This window comes from Lactuca saligna, chromosome 6 (genome assembly GCF_052625555.1).
Source record: "Lactuca saligna cultivar CGN05327 chromosome 6, ASM5262555v1, whole genome shotgun sequence".
Taxonomy (NCBI): Eukaryota; Viridiplantae; Streptophyta; class Magnoliopsida; order Asterales; family Asteraceae; genus Lactuca; species Lactuca saligna.
Window position 1 is genome coordinate 7,957,105 of NC_136422.1, and position 9,274 is coordinate 7,966,378.

At 31.4% G+C, this 9,274-nt stretch overlaps 1 long non-coding RNA gene across 1 annotated transcript; it reads left to right on the forward strand.

Annotated features, from left to right (window-relative positions):
* The first annotated feature begins 6,763 nt into the window (after positions 1–6,763).
* Positions 6,764–8,511, forward strand: LOC145003252 (uncharacterized). Its single transcript, XR_013661897.1, has 3 exons — positions 6,764–6,917; positions 7,146–7,190; positions 8,076–8,511. It is a non-coding gene; the product is annotated as an uncharacterized LOC145003252 (long non-coding RNA).
* Positions 8,512–9,274: the final 763 nt, after the last annotated feature.

The following is a 9,274-nucleotide window of genomic DNA, read 5'->3' on the forward strand; positions in this document are numbered from 1 at the left end:
TGACGGAATTTGGACAGCATAGCAGCTGCGTATATTATATTTTCCAAGTTTCAACCAATGTGAAACCAACAACTCGATAATATTTATAATTCACGTGATTAATACAACGTAATATGTTGCATATAACGACTCTTAAGTTCTGAAATTGATCTTGTTATTTATCGCAATTAAATTCATAACTTATTTGAATGAGTTATATTTTTATACTTAATATAAAAATTTATGATTAAATTTTACTTTCATTTTTACATGACATATATATATATATATATATATATATATATATATATATATATATATATATATATATTAAAAGTTAATTTTTAATAATTTAAACTATTAATATTATATTTTTATAATCTTGGTATTTTTATCAAATTTAACAATGTACATTTTCTTTATACTCTAATAACCTTTTTGATTTCATAATATCTTAATATACATATTAATAATCGCAAGAAACTATAATTATATTAACTTTTAGTGAATAGATTATAAATGATTTATAACATTTTAAATTGCTATTTAATAAGTTTTTGACCAATAATAAAAAATGATGCTATTTTAACGTATAACAATTTGTGAATCGTCAAAACTTAATTAGACACACATGTATTATCCCGAAATATTAAAGCAGAAAAAGAGGGGCTGTAGAAACTCATATTCGTAGCATGAACAGGACTTGTAGTGTGAAACTTGTCATAAAAAGTTCTACGTGACGTTCCTTTCTCCTAAAATGAACCACCGAATATATTTAAATTACCTAATAAAACCACAATGGTAGTTTTTATATTAATTATTATGTGTAGGGTGGTCCTTGTGAACACAAGTAATTTCTAGGGATTGATTTTCCAAGAATCATACAAAAAGGGACTGATCTCGTAATTTATTTCCAAAACAGGAGTTGAAATGCACATTTTAACCCTAGTTTTGAGTTTTTGGACCAAACTTGTTAAGGTTTCCCGAAGAGAGGGGCTGTTCTTGATTATATTAAATGGCAGTTTGACTTAAATAAAAATTATTTCACACTAACGACCGATTTCGTAAATTCATTTCACTTAAACTGAAATTAGGGCTTTTACGTTCATTTGCGTTTCGTGACTGATCGAGCAAAAGAGAAACGACGAAGCAGGGGGAAAGAGGAACCAATCGACGGCGACTCTTCGTGGTTCTCTCCCGTCGTCGGTCGCAATGAATTCCAATTGCGAAGCGATGACTGAAGGTGGTGAGAGGGAAGCTCGCAGGTGCGAAGTTCGCTATTCCGGATGTCGTGACCAATTGCGATCGTCTCCGGGGCTCGAAGAGGCTGAAGAGACGGAGGGAAAAGAGGAGGTCGTCGTCTCCGGGGTCGGCGAGGCCGAAGCGATGAAGACGTGAAGAGCAGCGAAGTTTCGCTCGGCCCCTCCAGCTGTGAGGTGCGAAGGAGGAAGGGAGGCAACGAGGCTGCAGTGGCCTCGGTGGGTGCAACGATTGAGTGAGACGCGATGTAAGCTGATTCAACGGAGCAATCAGTCGATGATAGCATCTCTGGTTCTTTGCTTGATCGAGGAAGGAAAGACGAAGGCAGCCGGGCTTATAGGTGGTGATTCTTCAACCGGAAATAAACGGAATTAACAGGTATGGCTTTTTGTTTTGTTTTGACAGAAATCAATAGATTTAATTATTTAAACAATGGTTTTAGGTGTGTGTTTGTTTGATGTTTAACAGAATTCAAAGGAGGAACAAAATGGATATTTGGGTATGATTTTTCACAGGATTTGATTAGGGCTGTTGCTGTTTTGACAAGAGAAACAGGAAAACGGATGAGAAAAGGGGTGTTTTTGGCTGGTATGATCGACGGGAACAAGTGGAGAGTTGCAGTCGATTGAAGAAGAACAATGCAAGAACAATGGAAGATGGAGTGATATGTAAATATGATATATCTGTAACTAATATCCTTATTTAATGTGATTAATGTGATATGTAATTTGAAAACATACCCGATTCATTTTAGGAAAGACTTTGTTTCTTACCATATTCTTTTTTCTATTTCATCCAATAAGTTATGAAACGACTCTTGTCACTCATATCAAATTCCTGCAAATAAGGAATTGCTATTGAATTGATTTACTTACTCCTTTTCATGGTACTCAATTCTATATATAATTCAACATCTTTAATCATCGGTTTACATTATTTCATATTCCACAGCAGGAAACAAGACCAACAAGGAGCAAACCTGATTAGTCAAGACAACTGTATGTAGTTAATCCGTTTTACTTATGTTCTAAATACTTATGATCTTTCTCCATCTTCCAAATCGATTATTGTCCCTGAAACTTCAAAAATCGATTATTGGTGCTTCATCTGTCGTCTTTAGTTAAGGTGACGCTCATGTTTTTTTGTTAAATATCAATTTAAATTTTGTGATTTTCACTCCTTCCATTGTTTTAACCTTTAAAATCTAATTTAGTTTTTTCGATTATGGTTAAAACATTTTTGGTGTGTCTTTGATTATTTATCAACAAGATAGTGGGTAGGGTTTTTATTTGTGATCTTTAAGATGTAGATGAAATGATTCACTTTTGTGTGTATGGATCTGGATTCTGCTAGGCACTTCATGATCACACATTTTGAATATGTGTCAGTTACTTATTGCAAATAGTTTAATAATTTGTACTTACTTTGACCATGTCTTATGCAACTCAGGTAAACGATTATGTGTTATGTTGAATAGAGACACACATGGATTGAGACACTTGAGGAAATGAGAATGGGCACATATCATTTAATAAACAAGTGAAAAGTGTAGTATTTGTAGTAAAGGTACTAAAGAGGGGCATTTTGGTCATAATCATAGTTAAGGTTGTTTTATGTTTGTTTAAATAGTCGTTTAGAGTGAATTTCTCATTATCTTGATATTGAATTGGTGAACGAGAGGTCTTGACCTGGGGTTGTTCCATGGTATTGTCTTAGTAATTTTCCAAGTTATCCCTTACGAATGAATAAGGAAATTAGAGGTATATGATGAAATTTTCTGAACTTCTCATCTTCTTTGCTTTATTGTATAAGGAAACAAGAATGGTTAGGATCTTAGATTTTATTTATTTATTTATTTATTTTTTTTGTTGAGTTTTGATACAAAGTTTGTTATTGTTTGTAGTGAAGAGGGCTAAATGTGAATTATGGATCACATTATCCACCGTAACTCCATCCTCATTCATATGTTAATATTATGGCAAAATATGCAATTGGTATGATTTATTTTATGAAGTGCAAATGAATAATTGTTAAAAGTTAAGTATTAATTTTAATGACGTATTTACAAGGATATAAATAAGTTAAAATCGTCCTTGTAATGTGTATATATATAGGATTGCATAAAATATTTAATCTACATTTGCTTTCTTTTTTATTTTTTAGGTTCTATGTAACATCCATATATCCACCACCAAGAACAACAATGAGATGTCTAATTAATATATATATATATATATATATATATATATATATATATATATATATATATATATATATATATATATATATATATAAAAGAAGTGAACCTTAGGAACAGTAAAGTTCCTAAGGTATTGGCAGAAATGGCGCCTCTTTATGGGTTTCGTTGCAATTTCGACTTCCTGTGCATTTTATGGACTTATGAACAGTTTTTGGACACGCGTTTATCATCGTTGCATTTGTGTCACTATATCACTATCTCCGATGCTTCTCGGTTGTCACCCACCGCCTGATCTTCCTTCTCTAATAATATATCTTTCTTTCTCTTGCTTTTTGGATGGTTCCATCTGTCTTCCATCTTCGATCACACGTTAAGAGTTCTATTCCACGAGGAATTGGTAGAGTTGGTGGTTCGCCGACATCGCCCTGTCAAACTTCTGTCTCACCTTCGCTTGTAAGTCTACCATCTCTTCTTTATTATGTGTTTTATAAACTCAAACCCACCGGATTCAAAGCATGAAAGGGGCAAAGAGGGTATTTGGCTGAAGCCCATACAAAGATTGATGTTATCGCCTTATGGAACGAGATGGCTTCTCTTCTGGAACGTCGTCCCGTTCCTTTTTTTTCTAATTTCTGAATCCCCCACTGATCCACCGCCTATCTCTCCTCTATCTATCTACTTGGATGAAAATATCCAGTAATCGGCTTTCGATACCCACTCAATCGGTCCTACAAGAAGCAGCTTCCTGATGAGTTGAAGAAGAGCACAGCGGTCGGATATGGGTTTCTATTTGTGTGGGGGTAATCGGATTATTGAACTAATTTCATGTTTATCAAAGGTAATTGATGATTTCACCTAATTTCTACCCTATTATTCCGATTCATCCTTTCTCATCCCTAATCTTGGATTGCGAAACAGAACTGATCCTCTTATATGCGTCGAAATCGGTTTGTCATGCGTTTTTAGATGTTGTCTCTTGCCCGAAACCTCATCAATTACCATGTTTGTTGATGTTGTCAAGGTCTGCCATCAGAAACTCTTTCTCAATGGTTTTAATTGAGTTTTGGTTATTTATGAATTTTATATCACCCGCTTTACAAGATTAGGATCGTCGAGTTGCACCTGGCTAACTTATAATTACGTTTACTTTTTTTTTTTTTTTTTTTTTTTTTTTCCGTTTAACTAATGAAATTACTTATCTTTTTATTAACATCAGTACATAATAGTGACTGATAATCTACGTCATTGTGATTGTGATGTCGTTCTTTCACAAATGGAAACTCTACTTGGTGGGTTTCAAGTTGTTAATCATAGTATAATTATCAACCAACCTTACTAATATATTCTTTGACATGTTTTATATCTATTGTGGTAGGTTGAAATTGGTTTTATTAGTTCACACATAAAAATTCTTTGGGAGAAATCGTTGGATATGGGGTTGAAGCTGAAAAATCACAGGGTAATTCTGTTATAATATTCTCAAAATACTTTATTTTATTGATTAATTATTTCTCTTTCGCATATTTTACAGGTGGTTGAGTAAAAATTACCAAAATTTGTCGAAGACATCATTGTTCCACCAAGAATGATAGAGATGACTGTTGATGGAGAGGTACTTTTTTTTCTTTTTTTAGAGGGAATTAGTAATTTAATATTACAAAATTATTTTAGGTTAATGATGAATACGTGAAGACTCTTCAGATCTTGACTAAGTAGCTGAAGTTTGTAGAAGTAGATTCCATGGTTAAAACTTCAAATGCTTTAATAAAAGGTAAAGACATAGGAAGACCTTATATGGGTAAATTGTGCTGGATGTCAAAAATGTCTCAACAAAAATGATATTTGGTATTTTCGTATTTCCGATAACTAAAGGGTGTTTGGGTTTGAATGTTTATACAATTGAATATCCGTCTATTTGCTATTGTTTATGCTTATATATATATATATATATATATATATATATATATATATATATATATTAACTAATTCAACTTTTCTTTTTCCCTTTCCTTATATTTACCAAGTTTCTGACTTTCTTTTATTTATTGTGTGATGGAGGATTTGATATGACATGTAGTGGCACAAAGAAGATTTAAACTCTAGAACAGCTTTTGTATTTCAGTTTCCTTCTTATATTTGTTTGTTGCTTTCAATTTCATCTTTTGGTTATGGCTTTTGTAAAACTTTTGATTTTTCTGATCTACCTTTACCTAAAAAAATGTTATTATTTAAATAAATTCCCATGCATGCTTAAATAAAGTCTGTTAATAAAGTTTTGACATTTCTAAGTGCTAACTATACACAGATCGCAAGTTTTTATTATTAAAATAAATTCTAAGTTTGCGTTTATCATAAACAATACTGCTAGAAGTTAAACACTTTTTTTTTTTGTTAAAGTTTTTTTTTTTTTTTACAATGACTTTAATCTTAATTAATTAAGGTGGGATTTTAGATGTGGTTAAAAAAAGAGTGTTATTTTACATGGCAAGCCTGACTTTATGCTGTCATAGCAACTACTCATTCGTAAACATTTCACATTTTTTTTACCAGCATATTTACAATTTTTCCATTTTTTAATTGCCCTTTTTATGGAAAAATAGTTGTCTGGGAAACTACGAGTGAGAAACATATATATGCTATTGGTACTCCACAATGTCAAAAATTCATGGTTGTTTCAAAATTAAGGTGGTCGAGGGTGAATTTTCACAGGGAAACCAACATTTATCCATAATTCCTTATGCTGGTAAGTATTATTATTATTATTATGCATATGATATTTGTTTTGTTGTATTTACTATTATTATTTGCATGCTTATACTGATGAAATAAATGAGTAGGCTGATTGTTGAAGCATGTCACTCTGGAAGAATCTGATGTGGAGATACCTGAATTTACTGCCTCTTACAAACATCAAAAGATCCATTCAGGCATTTATTACATCAAAAGATTCATAAATCACATATGCATCCTCAATTTATCTCTAATGTTATGAAATGTCTTCAGATTGACCAATTAATGGATCAAGAAGTTGTTAATCTTTCTGGTGGTGAATTGTAATGTTGTTCATATTTAACTAATAGATGAGACAAGTGCTATTTAATACATGTATGTTGCTTTCTCTTTTTCATTGCATATGACATATATAATTTAAAAATTCATTAAAATTTCTGTTTTGTTTTATTGATAGTTATGCAAGATGTATAAGCTCTGTTTCAATTGGTGAGTTGACTTTTGTTTCAAATATCAATTGGCATTTGTAATTTTCTTTTAAAAATTTTGTTTATTAATAAATGTTATGATATGTGAATACGATATGCAGTGCCACATGCATACAATGTTCATCTGGCTGCATTTCGGGCGAGAGAGTGGGTCAATGATAAGTGGTGCAGCTGGTGGACGTGGAATGGGTGGTGGTGGGAGAAGCACACGTGCTCCATGTGCAAATGCATGATCACACTCTTACCTCCTCTGTTCCAAGGTATTTTGATTGTTTCAATCTCCGTGTCTTTAGCTTAACTTAAAACAAGGGACTCCAAGTCCATGAAATTCATTTATGCGGTCAGTTCTGATTTTTAATAGATTTGTTGATTATTACATTTGAAGCAATTTATGTAAGATTTTGTTTTTCAAATGTTTTTTCTTATTTATATTAAAATTTGTAAATAATTTTGATTAATTAAACTTATCATATGTGGTGGTGATGCAGGTGATATGTGAGACCTCCAGATTACGAAGGAAATGGAACTCAATGGTGAGTTTTTTTAATTTATTATATTAAAGAAAATGTTTTATTGTTTATTATTTTAAAAAATTTACAAATGAACAGATTATAATAACTTAATTAAATTTTAGAACGAAGTAATATTATAATGGTAGCATCATTTAAAAAAACATACAAATTTCAAAAACATTCCTATTACGTCTTTTTATATGATGTGTTCTTTACAAAGCTAGGAATTTCACACTGCCAAAATGGTTTGCTAAAGCCAAATGACAAGATTACCCTTACCCACCTTTTATATGTACTTCCATAAAAAACTAGATCCACACTCAATTTAGGTTTAGTTATTTTTATTAAATTGACACCCGACACTTTTACATGTCTTAAAGATTGATGATAGAAATCTAAAATAGGGAGAAGTTGAAGTGAGGGGTTTAAACTTAGGCAATATTTCAAGTGGCTAAATTTATATGATGGTCTTTTTCGGTATTTTCATATTTTCAACATTGAGTAACTGGGAAAAATGGGCACACATGATTCAAAAGTTTTTTTTATTTTTTATTTTTTTTATTTTGTGTCATAAAATGGTTGGTCGACACCTAATCTTGCCTAAATTTTATTTGAACTTAATTCTGTTTTAACATGTGACTGAATGTCATCTTCTTTTTACAATTTATTTTCCATTTTTCTTAGTCATCCAACTAAACCACTAAATTTCCTTATATAGAAAAATAACATTACCCTTATGATAATAGTCAGTCACTCGGTCTAAGAGATAGAAAAAAGGTATTGATGCTAGACATTGTGTTGATTTACGGTTGTTAACTTTTGGAAAGTTTGTAGCTTAGGAATTTAGCCAAAATGGTATCTTTTTTATCTTTTTACTTTTCATGACTATTTTATTTTGTTTTGTAGAGATGGCAAGTTGCATACCTAATGAAGTTTTACATGGTTATTTGGACGAAAATGATGTTTTGCTTATCTTGATGTTAAAATGTGATTAATGAACACAACTTCTGTTTTCACACAACTTCAAAATTTGAACAGACACCTTGAAATCACCAACACCCTCATCGGCGACATCGATAAAGACACAGTGCTAATGCTAATGTTGGATATGTTTGACATGATGCAGCAGAACATGACCGCAGCCATGGACATATGCAGCAAAATCGTGAAAGACCACCCAACAACATAACCAACGAATATCATATGCTTTTGCCACTATCTAATATCCTTCCTACTATATCCAGAATGTATGTAATCCAATATCATGTAGTCATTTGGTAATGAATGATTATCTTTTGATCCATATAGTGTCACACACTTCCTATATCTATCCGTTAAAAAAATGAAACCCTATAAACGATAACAGATAATGTTGTTTGTACATTTTGAAAAGATATTGAATACTTTGAAGTGCACTCGAATATCTATATCATTTATGTTAGAGGAGATTTTGACATATCTACTCCTTCAAAAAGAATTTAGAAATGAATTCACGACTTATGTATTAGTCAACATACGACTTCTTTATGTGTAGATTGTATTTATCATTTCAAACGTCATTCCGATGGATAATAAAGTCAATTACCCAATATATCGTAACAGACATCGAAACCTTCTGACCCCCACGTAGCAGGGGATACCTATCTAGTTTGTAATTATGATACAATGAGGCTTTGGCATTTCAAAAGTCTAAAATATTCTTATTAATTTAATAAAATTTTATAAAATTTACCCGTGGTTTCCACGGGTTGTAACGTAGCAAAATAATATATCTGACATGAATTCAAAGAAGTACTCAGAAATAATTTACGAGACATGTAACTTTAAAAAGTCATAACTTTCTCATACGACCTCCGTTTTGGAAAAATTTTATATCCACGAAATCAGAAAAACATAATCTATTCAAATTTATTATCTGTTACTCTCGAATATACTTAATGCAAAATTTTAATTTTAATTTTAACGTCACAAATAGGATTTAATTTTTAGTGATTTTTCATTCAATCATTGACGATAGATGATTTAAGCAGTTTGGGATGTTTTAAAAAAAATTATAAATAAAATACATTTAATATACAATTATACATAAAATTACACACAGTTGG